A 22,735-nucleotide genomic window follows, 5' to 3' on the forward strand; every position below is an offset into this window, starting at 1 on the left:
TTTCTGGGGCGGGAGCTTCTGGATGCCCTTCCCATGGTACCACACAAGCCATTTCCTATTTCTGTACAGAAGGTTGGATCTGCTGCTACAACTCTCTAGCTCTCCTGAGAAAAGCATTTTTATTTCTGTCTTTTATAAAAAGGTAGAGGCACCAGCCTTTCTAGTTTTCAGGGACCTGGAAGGAACCCTCCTCATATGATGGCCAGAAAAAGCCAAGAACAGAGAAAGAAATTGCCCTTTTTCTACATCTAATCGATACTGAAATAACACTGTCCAAGTTCAGAGAGAGACGATCAGGCTCAATGGAAACAGATTTATTCTAATTATAAAATAGCATATCCTAATTAACGTTTACCTAGGTGCTATGCAAAATCCTTTTCTTTATTCCTTATACCAACCACATAATAAAAGTCATTTTAGTATCCCCATTTTGCAAATAAGTTAAGTCACTTGCTCCTGGTCACAAAGCTGATAATTGTCCCAGTCAGCTGCTGGTGACCAGAAAGTTGTGACTCAAATCTTAAGCATATCTTCTGGACATTAGCCCCTGGTAGAAGGAAGGGAGCACTTAAGCTTATGTGTCCATTTACAACCTAGCACTGCTGCTACTCTTATTGTGATCCTATATATGGTAAGACTTTGATATTCTATTTATTTCCTTTATTTCATGAGGGCACAGAAGATATGATAATTTATGAATGTAATTTTTATATTAAGCAACTGATATAGAGAATATTATATGGTCCCTGACTCCAAAGAATTTACAACCTGAAAAGTGATATTAAGACCTCACTTAACATTATGTTACAATTCCAAACTGTGTACAAGCCGTGCCCAAATTTATATAAGAAACCATCTACTCAGAGAGCAGGCTCTTGGATATCACAAACATAAAGTAACTATTGTCTTCTCCCTTTTATTTTCAAGCAATTGTTTCCTAAACACGGATGTAGTCACCAAGTCTGCACACTTCAGAAATTCCAGGTCTTTACTAAATCACATGGAAATGTGTGTTGTCATTTTCCTTGAGATTTCTTTTCAAGTATCACTTCCGTCCATCAAGTCGGAGTTCCTGTAAGGACAGAGTGTTCCAATTCTTTAGCTTCACTGACAGGATGTGGATTTCCAACAGCCGCAAAAACCTAACTGTTCTCCTGACCACTCTGTGCAAATACTGCTTACATGTGTATGGTGAGAGTCTTAATGTCATTTGTTGAAACATATTTAAGCGATGTCATTGGGTCCACACCAAGTTAATAGTGCTTTCCCGAGGCTGTGATCCATTCACTCAACCAGCTGGTTTGACTGATTTTTCCTTTGAATCGACCTAATTGCCTGGCTGTTTGGGCATCTGCAGACACCTTTACACAAAGAGAAGGCAGGCTTCACAGGAACTTGCTAAATGAGGGTTATTCTTTTCTTCTGAGATCTGCCACAGACTATTGAGTGACTGTTGGCATGAGTTACAATCATATCCCCCCTACCCCGTTCCCTTTCTCATTTTTAAAACGACAGTATGAATATATAAAACTCTGAAGATGCTGAATGGAAAAGCAAATAATGATTGCATATTAATATACATCTATATTTTATAGAAAGACATATTTCTTTTATTTTGAAACACCAACAAGAGACAACACGAAGAAAACAAACAATTAGCAACTCAAAGAGGTTTTTATAAAGCTCTCTTTTAGTTCTATACTTGGGTTCTTTTAGATAATTAATTATTGAGAGATATTTAGATATTTTTTTACATTGCAGTATATACCACTAGATCTCTAAAAGTTAACGGGGATTAATATTTTCCAAAATAAATACTCGACTTAACAAACTGGCTAGGTTTCTTCACTGACATGTATGGCAATCAAGTCCAAACTCAGATTTCATTCAAGACTCAAGGTTTTATCCAAATTTGTTTAGCTGTTTATCAAGAAAAGATTTTCAGTACAATCCTGATCACAAAACAGAGTCAAAACGTTCATAAAAATCAGATCCGATAGAGCATCCGCTAACCTGGGTATAGTTCCCTCTAATTAACCAGTTCTTAATGGCAACATTTCTTATCTTACAACTGTGACATGAAGAGGGAGCTGTAGCTCTTCTGAGACACAGTTCTGCAAGAACCAGCTTATCCACGCTCTCCGATCTCGTGTCTGTTTCTCTTTCTCCCTCTCTGGTGCTGCCCCTCATTCATTCACTCTTCCATCTTCTTGCCATTGTGCCAGCTCAATGTTAAGGGTATCTGCTCCGTATCTGTTCAAGGGGAGATAATCCATGCAAATCAGCAGCAGTGGCTTTCAATGCGTGGTTCCCAGAGAGGACTCAGCTTGCGGAGGTCACTCGTTCACAGCCGCTCCTCCCATTACATTTTTCCCCTTATTGCAGGACCGCTGTATGTATACAGTGACTGAAAGGACTCAATTTACTGCAACTGCTGCCTGGCTTTCCTTACAATTTTTTTTTAAATAGAGGAACTTACCTCCATCTGTCTTTTCAAGGTAGGAAGTCTGATTCTTCTAAAGACGCGCGTAATGCCTCCACTGTCTGCTCATTATCAAATGTCATTTGAATGCTTTTTGTTGTTGCCGGCATTCGACACAAATGCTGGGGTTCCAGGTGTCTCAGGCTTCTGTGACTTACCGTATAGGTACAATTGTTTAAGTGTCGGTGATTGTACATAATGTTTATTTTCCCTGCAGCCAGCTCCAGTTTTACAATGCCAGAAAGATTATAGTGTCCACTCTCTAATCTAGAAATACAATCCCCTAGCAAGTTTTCCCTCTTTAAAAAAAAATAATAAGTTATCAGTATGTTTTCACTTATTGTGTACCCTGGCCAATAATAGCCAAGTGTAAAATACAACCATGTTGATTTAAAAAAAAAACTGGAACCGTCCTGCAGTGTTTTCTGTGAAAAAAACTAACTGTTGAAATGTTTTTGACAACAGCAAGAAAAAGGATAGATTTTACTTCATTCTTCTGCAAAGCAAGAAGCTAAAGGCCTTATTGCTAACAGGCCTGTTAAATAGATTTATTCTTCACAATTCATAAGTTGTGACTAGGTTATGCAGAAGTATTATAATTAGTTAGAATTCAGTTACAGTCATAATACATGCTGTTATTTATTGCTTTGCCATTGATTAAACTTGACATGATATAAAAAAGTTTACTGTCGCAAGGCAATAAAAAGCTTATGTTTGTAGAACACTGTTTGATATCATTTTTAAAAACTGATTTCAATAGGCAAATGGTTATGTTTGGATTGAAAATGCATGTAAGAAACTAACAGATTCGATGCTATGCATCTGATTTATGAAGGCAGTTCCTGGGCTTATATCACTTCATATGTGTTTTCTTGAACTTACTTGTAATAATATTTTAATCATTTCATAGTCATTAAAATTTTAAAACATACTAAATGTCATAAAATTACAGGTTCAAAAATCTTTTTGATTAGTACAAATATAATTATGACATTTCAGTTATGATTTAGATTTCAATAAATGTAATATGTCTTTGAAAACACTCCTTACTAATATAATTTTACATTTGTTATCTGATTTTTTCTAAGAAGGTTTGACATGTGGGTATGGCAAGACTCTTTAATCTCTTGCACAGGATAGAATTGCAAATAAACAGTAAACAAAGTTGACAATCCTAAAAGAAGAAAATATTATCCTCTGGTCTACTGAATAGTTTTGATGACATAAATCTTAGATTTCATCTTCTAGGTAGATACCTGTAGTTAGTGGAGTTTGAGGGGGGGCATTTATTGTCCACACAAAATATTTCAGTGCCAAAAAAGTGCAGTTATTTTTCTTTTTGATACAGAGTCTTCTACTATAAAAGAAATACACTCTGATGTTTGAGTACAGTACAAGGCATGAAGCCCTGTCATTGTTAGCATAAAGAAGACATCTACACAAGTATTACTGTGCAGAGGGCAATCTTTCTGACTCTGGCATTTGTTAGGTTACTGTACATAGAATTGAACAGATAAATATGTTCTGCTTCGTGGCGTTTTAGTGAGCCTATTGGTATGCAGGCTACTCTGCCAGAGTAGCAACGGAAAAAAAAAAGATATGTGTCATAGCAGCGGGTCGTAAAAGTCCTTCACAGTGAGAGAAGAGGAATTTGACTTATTTCTTATGCAGTAATTAGAATTTCCCAAAACTCTTTGAGATGCTGAGTAGAAAAGGAAACTGAGGCTTCCCAGGAAGGGCTGATTACACTTATCTATGCGAATCATGTAGCTGCCCATGAATATCTTCTTCCCAGACACTGTCACTGGAGGATTCCATTCACATCTTACAGGGAAAGAAAGGGACTCCTTACTAATGGTTCAGGGTGATTCTTTCATATTTAAAGCGCGTTTGAGAAGAGCACCCGACACAGGAGGATCTTCACAGATGGGGAGGTGTGTGGGACTGCCTGGCTGTGTGGACTTGAGAGCAGTGTGGAACTAAAGGGTGCCCTTGCAAAACAAAGGAGCGCCACGCAATACTCTGTCTGCAGCCAAGCTGTGGAGAGATAGAAAAAGTGCCCAGGGACATCTTTTGGGGACAGAGAAAATGCAAACCAGGCAGTCTCTTTTCAACCAAATTACCAGGATTTGATAGGTATGAAGGCATTCCCCCCATGGAATCTCAAACCATCATTTCAGAGTTATTTCAAAAGCACGTATTTTATAGACTTTCACATGTGTTTGCATACCTCCTAGGAAACTCTCCAAAGACCTCAGTTGTTTGCCTTTAAATCAGGTTTGCCTGTGCATCCTAAGTTAAGTGGTCACAGCCTTCAGTTCCCCTGGGTTTCTTTTGCTTCCTCTGTAAACTTGCCATTCCGCTAGTAACTCACTTAAGCAAGTCTTGAGGGTAAGTTCCAGTTTTCTCCATTTCTGTGCGCCTTGCAGCAGCACCCCGGAACTGGTCAACACTGTGGCTGTATGTAATACCACGTTGCTATTCCCACCTCACCCTCTTCTGCGGATCTTACTCAGTACAGTGAAAGGGATAAATGATCATCTTTAAAAGGATGCTTGGGAGAATGTTAGTACATTCTTTGTAATTTCAGGAGTGTTCGGTGGGGCCAGGGAAACTCGCAATCCTGCTTGAGGGGAAATGATGTGCTTCATCGGCAGACATTCAATGCCCGTATCATCTGTAGACATGCAAATGTTCTCAGGGAGGATTGTATCTTACCGCGTGTGCTTTCTAAATCTTGAAACTCCTCGTTCTGCATGGATCGATTATCATGTTAAGTGCAAACTCAGCAGACTAATTGCTTTATCTGGGTTAATTTAATCTGCATACCATTCTGAGATCCATGGGACCACCATCCCCTTCTCATAAAGACATCAAGGTACAGAGGGGTTCAGCAACTTAGTCAAGGCCACACAATTGTGGTAGAACTGGGATTTGAAGCCATTTATTATGATACTGGCTTCAAAACATCACACAATAATGTCTTCCTGGCTAACAAGATCAGATGACTAAATATAAGGACATCCTCTTCCCCCCAATAGCAAAACAGTTCTAGGACCCTCTGTACTCTTGATACAAATACGTATCCGATTCTGATTCCTCAACTCTTTTCATAGCTCTTCATCTCTATCTGTATTACCATCATAGCAGGGTTTTTTAAAGTTGTGTCATTTAATGCATGCCAGGAATGGTTTGTCTCGCAGAACATTTGTTTTTTACCTCAAGGAGTTAAGAACTAAATCAGATCTGTAATTTACTGACTTGTCGACTGACAGTCTTTGAAGCCCTGTCCCCACCCCACACAATCCTTTTTTAAAAAAAAAAAAATTCTGTCTAAAGAACAAGATTGACATCTCTTTATATGTTTGGAATTTTTCAGTGGTGTAAAGTGCTTGGTAACGATGGAAATTAACCTGAGGCTTTATCTAACTACATCTCCTTGCAACTCCATTGAAGTTCTGGTTACAATTAAAATTTACATGCAAACAACTGTTTCTGTCAGAAAAAAAATGTATAGTATATTCTTCTGTCTTGTCATATCTTTTTTTTCTTTTAATCTACTGGGTAATGAAAGGAATCCCTTTCCTTGCCTATATTTCCACTGGGCTCATCTGAATGAAAACTTTCCCAGTTGAAGTAGACCCGTAATTATAAAACAGTTAAAGGAAACAAATGAAATGAAAGTGTACCTTTAAGTGGTAAGAATGTGAAACACTGCACATAGTTGTCTGTCCTGGTGTCAGAAGGTGTTATCTCCGTAAGTAGAAATAGACAAGAAGAGGTCCGTACAGGGAAACTTTTGTGGCTTTACTTCTGGCTGTTTATGTGGGGTAGCTGGAACTGTCTCACTCCGCTTTATCCTCCTAGTGTGAAAGGATGAACTATTATGCATGTAACTGATTCAGAGGCTGTGTTCATTTGAACTTTGAATATCATATATGTAATGTAAAAAAAAATCTGAACAGTATTAACACATTATCAAGTGGCAGAAATATGGGAGCATGGGTCAGTAGCAATTGAGCAACCTACACATTTCAGGAGTAATGGAAAACAATTTTGATGCCCTTCTGTGACACCAGCATTCTTTTTAGATCTTATTTGAAGTATCAGGCAGATGGACTGCCCCATATGCCCAGAACCCCTATCTGCTGGCATGCAGAAAGCTTGAGAACCTATCTTTAAAGTTATTTTAATATATCGGTTTTGCCCAGATTAGCTAAGTTAGACATCAACCATCGGTGCAGGAAAGGTTGGGAATTAATTTAAATTTGAGCTTACCCTTCCATCATCTCTTGCTGAGTTCTTTAGCCCGTGAGACATTCCTTTCAGATTTGATTTCTCCATTACTGGTAGGCTGATATTCTTACCTTGAAGGAAATAAAAGGGGGCAGGGAGAGAACCAGGAATGGTGGTAATGAGCTATGTGTTGATATAAACATTGAAAGGAGTTAAGATGGGCCTAAAAATATTTCAAGAATGTGCCCCTCGTTGCTAAGTCCTTCGGCTGCATAACTGAATTTCCTATCTAAAAATATGTCAGTTTCATGAAATTAAAAAAATGAAATCAAAATATTTTTCTCACTGTGAAAAGCTTGTAATGAGAACAAAAAACATTCAGATAACTTAATTCTCAAATGTATTAGCAATCGGTTCAGACTGGACAGTTATCAACACATTTGAGCTCAAAAATAAAACTTCACTGGCAATTAAAATTCACAGTTTGGAAAGTAAAACCAAAATTTGCAAAAAGCCTTAAACAAGGATTGGAAAGTCTGTTTGTTGATTTGTTTGTCGATGGCTCTTGTTACATATGTTACTCTCTCCCAAAAGAATTAATCAAGTGGCCTTCCCCCAGTCACTCAGACCTCTTCCCTATATTTTCACAGCATCTAAGGTTATTCCACACAAGTCAGCCACTAACTGTTCTTTTCTCATATTTCCCTCATTGTTTTATGGGTCATATTGTTGTATCCCATGTAGCTTGTAAGCTACTTACAGTGAAAGTCAGTAATACTTACTCTGTCCTTCACAGACATTGTCTCAGTATAAAGGCCAGAGACTGTTCTTGGTTAATATTTGAATGATTAATGGAATTGCTAAGAATCTAGTTAGTTTAGGTTATATATTTTTTTAAAATTTATCTCAAGTGCAAACAGAGAAACATCTATTCATTCAAAACATTTCTTAAGACCTACTTGTATTGCAGACACTGGGCCTAAGCTCTGACAGTGTAGAAACTTGACCCGTGTTCAACTTTAAAAAGGGCAACAGAAGAAATTAATCCAATAGATAAAATTATATGTACATACATTTCTGATTTCCCATTTTGGAAGTTGAAGGGAGAGGGAACTGGCAAAAGAACTACAGTGGGTGAGAGCAGGAGTAAACTAAAAGGGAAATGAGAAAATAAGGCCATTTAGAAGCTGGTGAGAGAATGGGGAAGAGAGATATCTTGAGAGAAGAGGAGAGAAGGGCTTAGAGAATGTTAAAGATTTCAGACTTTGCCCTAACTGGTTTGGCTCAGTGGATAGAGCGTCAGCCTGCGGACTGAAGGGTCCCCGGTTCGATTCCGGTCAAAGGCATGTACCTTGGTTGCGGGCACATGCCCAGTGGGGGGTGTGCAGGAGGCAGCTGATCAATGTTTCTCTCTCATCGATGTTTCTAACTCTCTATCCTTCTCCCTTCCTCTCTGAAAAAAATCAATAAAATATACTTTTTAAAAAAGATTTCAGATCTTGGCATTTCTGATTTAACCACAGTTTACAGCTTTTTAACTTCTATCATTAAATCTTCATACACTATAAATGAAATGAAAATAATAATTAATCTCAAGAGAAACTATTCTTTGGCCTGAAGCTTTGGCTCCCTGGAAATGAATAGACTAAGCGGGGTCGGGGTGCTAAATAAGGATGAAAGCAAAGAGGATATAAGGTGGTTTGCAAAGCAAACTTTCAATTAGTCCATCTAATAAGAAATCCCACAGAGAGACCCCCAACCATATATCAAATTTTTTTTAAAATTGGCAAATCCAGTCTTACCCAGGCAGATATCAATACCTAGCAGGGTGAAGCAGCCCGTCATAGGAGTGTGTTTCAGGGCAGCTTCCAGGGTAGATGGTCAGCCAGAAAAAAACCCGGATGCGTGGAATAAGACACGGGCTTCAAGAACAAGTATTGGCAGGAGGGAAACAGGAAGAGCAGTTTGGGGTCCATCAATCTCGGTACAAAGCAAAGCTGCTCATCTACCTTTTCTGGGTGCCAGGTACCAGAGGAAACAAAAATATCTGTTCCTCTGAAGATTCGGGATAAAGGCATAAACCTCTGGCTGCCCCTCCCCATTTAGGTACGCGGGCCTCGTGCCAGAGACAGTTTGTTGTCTCAACTCTCAGTATTTTATTTTTCAACCCTTAGCCATGGACATGTTAAAGGCTATTTGTGCAATTCTTCTGGTTAGCATGTAAAAGCCATTGCCTACTGGCCACTGGGGTTTGTTGGATTCAGAGAGAAGATGGAGCAGCCTGCAGGGGACTGCGCATGTATACTTGTCATTGATGAAAACTATAGAGGTCCATGGTTTAAAGTCTGCATCCTTGACTGGAAAACAAAAATCAGAGGCATTTAAAATCATGGGAGCTGAGTGTACAGAGGATGCATCGTCAAACAAAGAGAACACTAGCTTCAGGCAGGCAGACTGAGTTGGAATCCCAGCAACTGGGGGTATTATTTCATCTCTCTGAGTTTCAGAGTCCTCATCTGGAAAATGGAAATAAAAATCACCCACTTCTCAGTTCTATAGTAAAAAATGAAATAATATCTGCTATCTGCCCAAACGAGTCTGATCTCAGAGAAGATTCTTCACGGTACTTCCCCATATTCATTCTGTTTTCCTCTTTAAAATCAAATTTGCATTACCCTGGATCCCACTCATAGGCATATGTGTTTAAATGTTTCATGGCTTCATTTTCATTTGTAGCTAAGAAAAGAAAAGAGATTCATGGGACAACAAAGCGCTGATCCTGTTACTAGGCTAGTTTCGGAGGATAGTCAGACCAAATTCTTAGGTCTTCTCATGTGGCAGTGAAGCATGTCATAGCTGTGAATAACAAAACCCTTAAAGAAAAATGATGTTTCCTATGCCAGGCATTATACGTATAATTTTGACTGAAATTAATATTTCCACCTACCTCTTCTTCTGAGGCCCTGATTTAATATCCTTAAGGCCTGGTGCCTAATAACCAACATGTGTTAATTTCTCTGGCTCTTAAGATGGCATGCCTGCCCGTGCTCCCAGGCACACGGAGGTGATAGGCACGAGCTAATACAGAGCTTGCTGAATATTCCTCCTACTAGGATCTGTGCAGGCCGCTGAAGATTTTCAGAACCTAAGTTCACCAGCTGGAGTGAGAACTTTTAGAAGAGTTAACTCTGAATTAGTCGAATATAAAAGCCACCTAAGAGGATTCTGTGTGTGAGGTGAGCACAGAGCACATATCAGAAGGAAAAAGGAATCAGGACATGAGAAAACCAGGAGGGTACTTCACAGCCTTGTAGGATTTTTCTGATTTCTTTGGAAACTATGTAAATGAATTTCTTAAACACCGACTGTCATTGATTTTTTTCCTGATGTTCATTGATTCCTTTGTCATTGTTTCACGTGTGTGTTCTCCCAAAACATCTAGTAGCGATATTTCTCTCCCTCAACGCTGTCCCCAATCCATTAGAAGTATATCATTAAAACCTATTTAATTTCCTATGAAAGATTATATTAAGTGCACTTTCAGTATAATTATGTCAATAGTGGAAGATAAACATGTATTAGGCAGTGCAAAATGCTGATTATCTGTCAGGGAAAATCTGTTTATTTCAGAGACAGCAAGCTGACAACCCCCTGGTGTTAATCTGAAAAGTATAAACTCGTGCCAGATACAGTTTGGTGGGGTTCTGACAGCGAAATGCTCTCAATGGCCTCCTGCTGGGACGAACAGTCCTCGTCATACACAAACCCATATACATGTGTATGTAATAAAATGCGGACATGTGACTCGTGTGTTTTAGGCGTACGTAATATGCGTGTATTTTGGTGGTTTAGGACATATAGAAAACAGTGTAATGTGAGAAGCGCCAACGTCCAGTTTGCATTAGCAGCTCTGCATAGAATGGAATGGCTTGAGAAAGAGGAGAGTGGATTACAGGATCAGGCTGCATTGGAGTTGGTGCCCAGGGCAGGGTTTGCCCTCACTCATGTCAGCTCAGAACCATTTGTATTAATCCACAGAAAAAGGAAAGAGCCGGTGCAAAAAGGGGGAATCAAGAGAGGTAGGTCTGGTATAGGATGTTCGTTCATCTGATTCTCAATGCAAGCAGGCTTCTTTTATTTCTTTGACTCTTCTCTTTGAGATAATAGTAGCTAAATATATCCTAGCAACACAACTGACTGCCAGCTGCTGTTGGGCAAGAAGTTCCTCTTTAATGAGATAAAGCAGTATCAGGAAGTCCACATGCCACACGTGCAGTAGCTGCATTTCACCAGGTTTCTGTGAGGCAGAGAATGAATCGAAATGAAAATGAGTTGAATATTCAGGCACAGTTTGCCAGCCCTCTGAAAAATAATTTCGTCTGGCTTTATTACATTGTGATCATTTCCTGAATGCCACAGAATGCTGAGTAGAATAATAAAAATTGATATGTATATTGACATTTCAGTTTTCTAAATAGAAGCTGAGAAATATAAACAGCATTTGGTCTTTGCAACTCTTCCGACCAACCGTTCGTTTGCTGACTAATTCACTTACTCTCAGATACCTCATTCGGCCTTAATATAAATGTCTTCTGAAATAATTTCTCCCAGTGTATTATGCACGTCTTCAGTTTGATTCAGAATTTACATGTGTAGTTTGCATATTTTTGCATCAGAGTGTCTGCTTTAAATTAGATAAAGGTCACTGTCATTCATAATCAAGAAGAAGGTGGATTAAAGGTCACAATTCAATAAAAAAAAATCTGATTAGATGTAGAGGTTGGTTCATGTGCTTCAGTATCATTGGATAAGTAGAAATCCTGAGTCAACAAATTAACCTCAGTATAATGGGTGACTTGCTTCACTGTGATCCAAAATATTCGGATTGTTCTCCCCCCACCCCCCATTGTATAACTTGTTTGTCTCTATGTAGCAGTGACAGTTACTTTTGTTAATACTTTTACCACTAGGTGTCTTTTTATAATGTCATTTGGTTTTAGGAGTGACATAAATGACAATTTTATCCCCAAAAGAAAATACCAAGTATAATGAATTAATAATAGGCAGTCGTGGATTAGAAAGTCCCCGAGGACCTAGAGTACCTTCTACTCTTTTTTCCCTGAGGTAGTTCCCAGCTCTTCCCCTCTTTTTAAAGGATGGAGCTGTCACGGCACATTTCTTCTCCCGCAGAAGTATTTTACACCTATCACGGGCACTTAAGAGCCCGTACGAACTCTTCCAAATCTTGACATATGCTCAGTATTTCTGTCTATGATTAGAATTAGATAATATAAAATAAATGTAGCTTGAGGCAGACAATTGGGCTTTTTCAATTCGTTGAACTTTTAAGATATATTTGACAATGACTTGAGTAAATGGAAAGCAGTTAAAAACAAACAAATGCTGTTTCAACATATATTTATTTTGTCCATAAATCAATCTGAATACCTGAAAGAGGATAATTAATACAGCTTTTATTTATGTTTGGAGGTTTGACGTAAGTCCCGAGGTGTTAACAAATGCTATGGTAACAGAAATCACTGTTGCTACCAAAACGTGGAGTCTTATTCCTTCATCTTATAATATTTATTTTCCTTCTCACATATGCTCTTGACGTAAGAGGAAATCCTACTTTCTCCCCTTAATTGTTTGTCTACTGTATTTGCTCTATTGGCATTATAGTATAAGATCAGCTACGAGAGAGAGAGAGAGAGAGAGAGAGAGAGAGAGAGAGAGAGAGAGAAAAGAAATATAGACAAGGAGGCACCACCTTTTTAAAGCAGGTTGTTTATTGTTCCAAAGAAAATCAAACATTTTTACAGGAACTATAAAGGTTAAATGGTTTAAGCAGATTATAATTAGTTAATTTTGTTAAACATATATTGGATCAATTTTACATTATTTTAATTACCTTTTGGAATAAATGGTTTGGTGAACAAATTCACTTGATGTTCAGGATCAAACAAAATTACCTTTCCTCTGGGTAGGCTTAAGTTTCACAAAGTGATTTGGAAATGACCTCCTTTGCTTTCATCTAAAAATAACTTTGGATTTAGAAAATGATTAAAGTTGGATATATTGTGTTTTAAGCAAATCATATTCTATAATTTTCATAGCTTATTATTCATTTAAAGAGGAATATAATACAATTTCACTAAACAGACATCCTATTTAAGGAGACTCCTGGAATTCATACTGTATTGTGGTATTTATAAAGTTGATTCAACTCTTATTTCTACCAGAAGACATACACTGTATTCTGGTAAGCCTATAATCATTTGTCCTGATAAGACACAGGAATAAAAGCTAGATAATCATTAAATATCATGCCCATAGTTTGTGGGATGTAACTGTCCTAAAATTTGTTGTTGAGTGAAATCAAGCTTATTTCTAGAAGCAATTCTGTACAGGGTGTTTGGGACTGGCTTCAATAACACAGAAGATACTTATGAGTTAAATATATACATGTAGTTGCTGGCCTAAAGGCATAGCTGTTTTATTTTAAAAAATCAAAACAGAGCCACTTGTGAGTAGAGGGTCTGCCTGCATATTTATTTATGTCTATATAGCTGGGTGTATTTTAAAACATAATCATGTGTTTATGAAACATGGCATGATTGCATATATACATATTTTTCAATAAGGTATACATTTTAATGAAGACACTCCAAAATGATATCATGAATATATACACATACCTAACGAAAGCATATTTTTACATTTACATCATTAAATTTTCCAAACACTAATGACTCTTTAATATGCAATAAAATTGGGAAAAACACTCTCCACCTCAGAACATGAATGCCTTTAATGAAATCACTATGATTTCTTTGTGCTATGTTTTCTTGATCTCTGTGTTTAGGTTATGAAAATGGTCAATAACAGTATAGAATTATGAAAATATATCTGTTGAATAATAATTGATTAGTTAACTTAGTGATTGGTATTAATCAATGAGCGTTCAGGACTACCTTTTCCATCAATTGTTAAACCTTTCAACAGTAACAATTGCTAACTCTGCATTTTGGCAATACGGTGTTCCTTATAATTCCACAAAGAGAAAGAATGAAGTCAAAATCTGGCATGTTTCTGATTAGTAAATGTCAATATAAGTGCCTAATTTGGCTAAATAACAAAAATATTATGTCAGTAGAGCTTAAAGAAAGATTTAGGTTCCATTTCTGGCTCTGCCATTTAGAAGCTATAAGACCTCATGCAAGTTAACCCTGTTAAGCCTCGTGTTCATCTGTAAAATGGTGACAGTACTGACATCTACTAACACCTACTTCACCTGGTGGTTGTATAGATAAATAAAATTATACAAAAATGATTTTTATGCACCCGTAGACACAAAAGTGAGCTCAATAAATGGTGTTTGTTACTAACATAGTAGTAGTTGCAGAAGTTACATATCAGTAGCAATAGCAGTGGTAGGGCACTATCAATCCAGGATTTCTTTTATAATCTGGCAAATATACCTAATAGCATTCCTATAAAAAGCTTATTTTAAAAAATCAAAATCAAAAAATTAAGAAAAATATTTACAGAAGAAATTCTCTTATATGTTTTCTTCTTACTGAAGTCATAATATTCAGTATCACTCATGTTCTTAGCTACTCTAATCCTCCCTTTTTTCTACTACTTCCATCCTTCTGGTACATGTAATGTTCATTTTATCCCCCATCAATGTTTGATGTTGTTTGCAAGTTTGTTTGAAAGATACTTCTTTAGTAAACCCAACAGTGGTTTTCTACATCACCATGTCCTGCCTTGACACCTACCTAGGGATGAGGTAGGGGTAAAATACAGCACTCTATCTCCGTCCCTTGCCTTTTTTATATTGATTGTGAACAAAGAAAATAAGCTTATCGAGATTACACGTGAAACAAACCTGAAAAAGAGTATCAATAACATATATGACAATAAGCAATAAATGTAACTTAATTAATAAATGTAACAGATAATTCTGTACATTGGTTAAAAACATTAGATGCACAACTTTAAGTGAGAATGGGGCTTTCTGGCTAGGAAACTTAGGGAGAAAAAGATTTATGGGTTTTAGTTAATCATCTATACTAATAAAATGGTTATATGCTAATTAGACTGGACGTCTTCTAGACGTCATTCCGGACATCCTTCCTGACGAAGCCAGGGCCAGAAGGAAGCCAGCCCATGTCCCAGGTGCCTGTGGGCAGCCCAAGGGAAGCCAGCCTGGGTCTCGGGTGCCTGCCAGTGGCCTAATGAAGGAAGCCCGAGTCCTGGGTGCCGGAGGGAAGCCATGCGGCAGCCGGGGGAAGGAAGGCCTACTCTTGCATGAATTTTCATGCATCGGGCCTCTAGTAAGTTTAATATGCACTAAGGGTAAGATCCAGCTGCTACAAAGCCTACCACCACCTTAGGCTAAATTAAAAGACATTGTAAGAAGGACATTGGAAAGAACAGTTCCATTAGTGTTTCTAATTGTTAGATCACATTTAGCATACTAAAATTAGTCCTCTATATTTAAAGGAGAACATTGAAATACACAGTGTGTCAAAAAATATGTGGTGAGTTGGAGAGGGGTTTAAAAACTGCATTGTATGAAGAATAATAAAGGAATCAAAGTGTTTGGCCCAGAAAAGAGAAGACTTGGAGGAAATACAATAAATCATTGATATGGCTATCTTGCAGAAATATTTATTGGCACCCTGTGGCAAGCATCATGCTTAAGTATAAGGTAAAGAGAGAAAATAAAAAGGAAACTGATATTTAATTCCTTTGTAATAAACTTTAAAGTCAAGGGGAGAAGACAAGACTTTAAATAATACACAAATGAACATTTGATAGCAAGTGCTGATAAGAAAGGAAAGGAAAAACTATATTGTCAAGAGAAGGCTCTCTGAAGAATTGATATTTAAATCCAATAAGTAACGATAGGGGACAGACTTTATTACAAGCCATGATAACAATTTATGCAAAGTCTCAAAAGCAAGGCCTCTATGGAGGGGAAGAGCTTAGTAAACTTGAGAAAAGGGAAGAGAGCATGATGAGAACATATCAATGAGTAAGGAAGATGGTGTGAGAAGAAAGTGGGGCCAGATTTTTACAGTCCTTTGAAGCCACATTAAGCCTTCTATTCTAAGTGCCAGGAGAAGCTACGGGGGAATTTAAGCACCGAGTAAGAAAAGGAGATTTGCTTTTACAAAGATCACTCTGACTTTGTCAATAATGTATTGGGAAGGGGCTAAAGGTGGTGAAGGATTACATCAGAGGCTATTGCACAAGAGGCAAGAGATAAAGGTCATTTGGCCTCAAGTGGAGAAGATGGAGACTTAATAAAAAGAGAGCCTCAAAGATGTGGTAGAAGTGATATCAAGAGAATTTGATGACAAATTGGATGTGATTGGGAAGATGAAAATGTGCCGAGCAAGACCCCCGTTTTCTAATGAGTAACTAGATGAATTACTGAGAAGGAGGTAAAGAAGGTTGAAAGAAAAATTTCATCTGCCTTGTTTTGGCCACAATGAGTTTGAGGAGCAGGATCAATTGTTTAAAACAACAAGAACAACCACAAAATCTGTAAAGACAGTGTTTATGTTATTTGGGTGCATATTTGGTGAATTGTCAGACAGAAGCGAGAGCCTAATTATTTGGTTTTTCCAAAAGTACAGATCCATGACCACAATGTCAAATTTGCTAGAAGATCAATTTCAACTCAGTACACAAAAGAACTCTTTCTAAGAACTAGACTATTCAGAAAAGTGAGGACTTCCTTAGAAGGGGATACGTTTCCCCTCACAGAAGCTATGCTGTCAGAGACCAAAGTCGACAGGAGATGTTTTTTGGAAGATTTCTGCAGTTTGTGGAGGAGTGGACTTGAGTCTCTTTCAATACTGCTATGTTCAAATTCAGATATCAAGTTCTAAAACCTTGAGGAGAAAACAAAGAAGATTCTCAGTTGTTTGGTAAACTATTTAATTGCTGATTGCTACTGGGCATGTACCTGGTACCTTTCCACCAGAAGGGTTATTGGTTGCACCAAGCAACCACTGGCTATTCAGTGAAACGTGTACACTCTCCCTCTTGGGTGAGTGAAGGTCAGCACCATGCCAGAGATGGGCTGCAAAGGTTCAAAGCTGAGAGGTCTCTTCCATAACGACCTCAAACTCTCCTCTTGCAACTGTCACTAATTTATTATCTCTTACTTTCTTACTGTGTTTAAACTTAGCCTCAAGCATCCAGCACTCCCAGACGATCAATACCCACTGATTGGCATTGTCATTTGAGATGATATTCAAGCCAGTTGTCATGAGTGCTCAACCCCATGACTCTCAGCTCTTAAGGGTGTCTGCCCTCACAGACATGAGAGGCTGTGATGATTTCTCCTAGGCCCGGAGGATCTCCCTCAGAATTAATACCGCTTGCCAGCCAGAATACTATTTTCTTTTCCTCATTGGTAGTGCTTAATTTTGCCCCTAAAAGAAAAGCTTTATAAATTTGAGAAGATTCTGTAGTGCGATCTATACAAAGATATACAAGTTGAAAGATGACTGTCTTTAAGTTCGTTATAACATCTTGGTGTGTGACCCTGCCTTAAATGGAGAGTGGGAGAAAAACTTGGCTGTACACTCAGTCATCCCGTGATAGGCACCGTACCTAGTCAGAGCCAGAGATTTGAGGCAAAATATCCCAGTCCTCAGGGAGGAAAAAAAAGGCTTATTTTTCTTTCTCATAGACTGTCTTCAGTAATAATTGTATGCTTTGTGACTGTGGTTCAGGGATAGTACCTATCACATTAGAGTTCAATTTTAATATATCTAGAGCTCTTTAATAAGACACTCTGTTAAGACTAGGGCACTGACTGATTAATAAGTTGGTTCAAGTAGACTTTCATTCGGGTCTCAGGAATAAGTGCTCTGTCTAGTTGATAAATTTCTACACTAAACACAAACGTTGTTATTTGTCATATACTAACTGTTTTAATGGGCCATTCTTCATGATCTTTAACAACTATCAATTGATCTCCAGGACTCAAATGTTGCACTGCAATCCAGCTATGTTCAAAGAATCTAAGTTTAAGGGAACTACAATATAAAAGAAGTTTAAAAAAACACATACATTTGCTCTAGGAACAGAAATCTATTAAGCACATTAATGAAGATGTGAACAACCAGCAGGGAGTCAGGGCTGTTATTTTTCTCCACAACAGAAATATAGTAATCAATCCAGACAGTTATATCTTCAGATCCTCAGGTTTTAATAAAGGTACATCTCAGAATTCTGTTTAGACTTTCAGATCATTACATCTTGAACCATCAAAAATAATCAGATAGCTTTTAAATCAGTTGGGAGATAAACTGATCAATTTCATACTTATAAAACATAAACTCTAAAGGTAGCTTCATTTTCACAGTCATCATTTGTGGTTGTCTTTCTAGGTCCTCCTTGCCTAAAAAATATATCAAACTCAGATTTTCCTTTAGTAGATTCATAGGCCTAAGCCACTTAATACAAATAAAATCCAAAATGTTTAGAAAAAGATGAGGTTTTTTTTTTGTTTTTGTTTTTTTTAAAGAGGTTTAGGGCAAACAGTTATGTCCTGAGAGTACAAAGGGATATGCTTTCTTCTTATCTGATAGTCTCCAGTGGCAGCGTTAGCACATTGATGTTTTATGCATTTCATACATAATGTTCCATGTGATTATGAAATCCAGACTGTAGAGCTGAATTAATGTTGCTGAGAATGGAACGGGATGGAAGGAAGAACATGTGCTATTGAGAAAAATCATCCCTTCCCTTTATCTTCTAGGAGATCTGTGGAAGCCTTTCTTTTGGAAAGTGCTCAAAGACAGATCAAACATGATCATAAAGGATCTCTGTGTGAACAGGTCTGACCTAGAAATAGTGCCTTGGAAATCTGAGGTGGGAAAGGAAGGCAGCCTGTGCCAGAAACTGATTAAATTTCAGTCATCTATCCAAAGAAGTCCCTAGTTGCTTGTAAAATGCTCCATATAATTACAGTAACTACGGTTTTTAAAGGCATTTACACATTAGCCTTTATCATGGGACTTTCTTGGAGGGTGCATTTCTACTTTAAAATCAATATCCCTAAAATAAACTTTAATAAGATTTATTAATTTTATCTATGTGGACTTTTAAAAAGTCAATATCAAATATCTTTCTCTAGATTCTTCTTGGCATTTGAAAAAGCTTAGGTATAATCAAATACCATGCCCTCCGTATGTTAAACAATCATTGTTCTATGACTTGGTTCTTATATACAACTTTGCCCTATTTTAAACTTTGAAAGAGTTGTGAATCAATACAAAGACTATTTAAAATGTATGGGTCATCCAGATACATGATCTCAGTACTGTGGACAAGGCCCATTAGTTGTTTCTGGAGCTATTATCTTGCTCAGTGTTAGATTTGAATAACCCAGGGAAGGAGTTTGACAGCCCCCACCTAACCCTGCACCATGGTGGTTAAAATCACTTTTTCAGCCTTGGCTAGTGTGGTTCAGTTGGTTGGAGCATCGTCTCATGCACTGAAGGGTCACAGGTTAGATTCACCCAGGTTGCAGGTTCAACCTCCTGTCAACTGATTGAAGTTCCTCTCTCACATTTCTCTCTCTCTCTCTCTCTCTCTCTCTCTCTCTCTCTCTCTCCTTGGATGAGGATAAAATAAAATTTTAATTAAAATATAAAAATAAATAAATAAAGCAAAAAGGATTTTAGAATGTTGAGTCCCAGAGAAGAACAAGATTACTACCTCTCATTGAAAGTACAGTAAGGGGCATTTATCAGATACCATGAATTTTAAACCTTTTCCTTTCAGAAGTGACTTAGCACAAACATTTATTTGCAGTCAGCTTCAAATGGAAGTCTCCTACCAAAGTACATATCCAATGGTTTCCTGTTAGGTAGTTATAATCTTAATCCAAAGATGAGGGAATTTATATTTTTCACTGGAAGGAAGACTTCTCAGAAAGTCAAATGTTTAAGATCTTTATTGATTTCAAGATAATGTTATCAATAAATCATAAAGGAAACATCAAGTTTTGTTACCCCTTAAAAATGAAACCTAATTTCATCCTAAATCTCAGACGTTAGTAAATAAAAGTCAAGCCAATTTTCCATCCTGAAATTTTTTATAAAGGTAAAAATTGAGCCTCAGTTAGATTGAAAGCAATAACGAAGTCTCCTTCCTGTGTCTACTCTACCCTTGTAATGTCAGGTTTCTTGAACTATAGTTTCTATGTAATAAATGTTTTTTATACTATCCTGGAAAACATATTATCAAATGAATTCATAATATTGAAATGAATAATTAGGCATAACTTAAAAAGACAATTCAGTAGTTAGTTCAACATTACATCTTTCCACTTGGATAAAGTAGACAGAAAAATATTCCAATATTTTAGCATGGCTAACCACCCAGGGATAAGGGTCATCTCAATATGCTATCTCCCACACACAGAAAAATGTTATTTGACATTGCATTGACTCAAAACATCAAAGAGCACCATGTACTTAATTATAATTTTACTAGAGGCCCAGTGCACGAAGTTTCATGCACTGGTAGGGTCTCTAGCGGCTGCTGGCCGGGGCCTCCCTCCCTTCCCCTGGCCTGCCCACACCCCTGGTGGAACTCCTGGAAGAATTCCCAGTCAAGGGGACAATTTGCATACTACACTTTTATTATATAGAATAGCCTTCCCTTTACCTGGACTATTTAAATAAGATTTTCACTTCCTTTGCTTTACTAGTACTTGATATTTTACTTGATCTATGGAGGGTCTATCAATCCATATTAGAACTCAGTCTAGTTGCTTGTAGGGTAAAACCAGGTGGCTTAAAACAGCAAATACTTATTTTTTTTCATGCAAAAGAAGGCTGGAGGTCATCTGCCCTCCAAAGTAATATGGCAGCTCCAGAGTTATGCATCATCCATGCTCTGCTGTCTTTCTGCTGGGCCATCCTGCAGGCTGGCTTTTTGTCTTTACGTTTCCCTCATGTTTGCAAGCTAGCATGAATGCTCTAACCGTTATGTTCTTTACCCAAACATCAGAGAGGAAAATTAAAAAGGGGCCCTGCAGAATGATCCCGTACATTCTTCTCTGAACACCACCGCATGCACACACTCATATTTATATCTCAATATCCACCTCTATTTTGAAAAGAGTGAGAGGTAGTTTTGTAGGCAGACACATTGCTGTTCGCAACAATATAGGGATAATGTTACTTAAGTGGGCAGTTAATAGTCTCCTCCCTACAATCTTTATATTTTCTCTTTAAATTTGCTTCCAAGATGGCTTATTTGGGGAGCCTGTAACCTCAATCTAATGCAAAGTATTTCTTCAATAGCTAAGTGGAGATTCTGTTAGCTAAGATCTGTTTAGCTGCATATGCCTGCCTGCTTAACATCATATTTTATAAGTGAAAGCTCCAAATGTAAAGTGCAACTTGAAAAAATTATATTTAGTTAAAATTACCCAAACCACCAACTTTTTTTAGGTGCCAATTTATTTTTTACTTCTGCAACTTTGAGTGATAGGCATCTATGGTTTCAGCAACTGTTATTTCAAAGCTTAAGAGATTAAGAGTGAAAAATTGTTGGCTTCCACACTACAAAATGTTCCTATTCTGTTTCGCCTGGAACACTGTAGTTACCAGCACATTGTTCTATTGCTCTAGACATTGTGATATTTATGGATAAACTGTCATCTGACAATTCTACTGGTGCTGAATTCCTTTTTCTGCTTTCACATTTCGGATGATCAGTTTTTAATTAGAGTCAAGGTGAAATAGAAAGAAAATTGTCATTTTGATTAAATTGCTCTTATGTAAATGGCAACCATTTTTGGTCATCCAAGAAGCTTTTTAGTCTCTAGCTGGTATTGCCATAAACTAATAAACCACCACATCATGAGATTAGGGATTACTGAAATATGAGTTTTCCTGGCCATTTTTAGCATCTCATCATCATGATGAGGATGACCCAAAATGTCTGAAATATGCTGATGTTTTATAGAAAAATTGGGTCAGAAGATAATCCCAAATACTGACCCAATGAGGATTAATTCAAACAGATTTCAAAATCTCTCACATGCCTCTGAATGAAACATATGCGACACTGCCTGGTCCATGATAACTGTAGGTTATAGAAAAGAGCGGTCACAGATTTTTATATTAACATGTATGCACACTTTCTTGGAGAATATCCTACTTCTGGGTAACATACGGAGCATGCAACTTTAATTTATGCCACTTCAAAGCAAAAATATCTAAGGTATTGATGAGAATTTAAAAAAAAACACTGTAAGCTTTAGTTATTTGAAGAATTTGTATGTCCTTAGGTCAGAAATTATTTTAAACTGGGATATACTTAAAGTTCAGTCATATTAACGGATCTTTCCTATTATACCATACTATTATCATCTGAGTACACAAAAGCTGTTAACACATGACATACCTGATCATCATCACTACTGGCTACCAACAGATGTATCAGTCACAACTAATGTATTCTAATAGTGTCCTGGAAAGAGCTGTTTCACACCTTTGGAGGCTGACATCTGCACCATGCAGAAGTGCAAAAAAAAAAGTGTTTAAGGTCTGCATTTATTGTTGCCTGCTATGTGCATTAGAGAAAACATGCAAGGATTGCTCAGAGGGTATTTCTGAGGAACTCAGAACACATATTAACTGTGGATGTGAACATTTTAAAGTTTAACAATATAGATGAGTTTGATTGATAAATACATACATGATTGACTCATGTATTTCATGAGTGCTTGAACCATGTCTTAAACTTATTTGCATGACCCATAGTGCCTGGCACAGCGCAAGGTAAATTGCATGCTCTCAGTATATATTTGATGGCAATGAGTGTTTTACTTTAAATCTGCATCAAATCAAAATATTAATTAAAAAGAGGAGGGTTTTGACATTTAGATCTCTTCCATATACTCATACCGCATTTAATTTCTTTTTTGAAAAAATCAAGTAGTATTGGACTGCCCTGAAATAAGAA

The 22,735-nt window shown here is 37.3% G+C and overlaps 1 long non-coding RNA gene across 1 annotated transcript in view; it reads left to right on the plus strand.

Moving 5' to 3' along the window:
• Window positions 1-2,091: 2,091 nt before the first annotated feature.
• The window catches only part of LOC111825414, a 250,564-nt gene continuing 229,920 nt past the window's right edge, over window positions 2,092-22,735 (plus strand). Inside the window, exon 1 of the long non-coding RNA XR_002828572.1 lies at window positions 2,092-2,498. This is a non-coding gene — a long non-coding RNA (uncharacterized LOC111825414). The remainder of the gene's footprint in view (window positions 2,499-22,735) is intronic.

This window comes from Myotis lucifugus, unplaced genomic scaffold (genome assembly GCF_000147115.1).
Source record: "Myotis lucifugus unplaced genomic scaffold, Myoluc2.0 scaffold_25, whole genome shotgun sequence".
NCBI lineage: Eukaryota > Metazoa > Chordata > Mammalia > Chiroptera > Vespertilionidae > Myotis > Myotis lucifugus.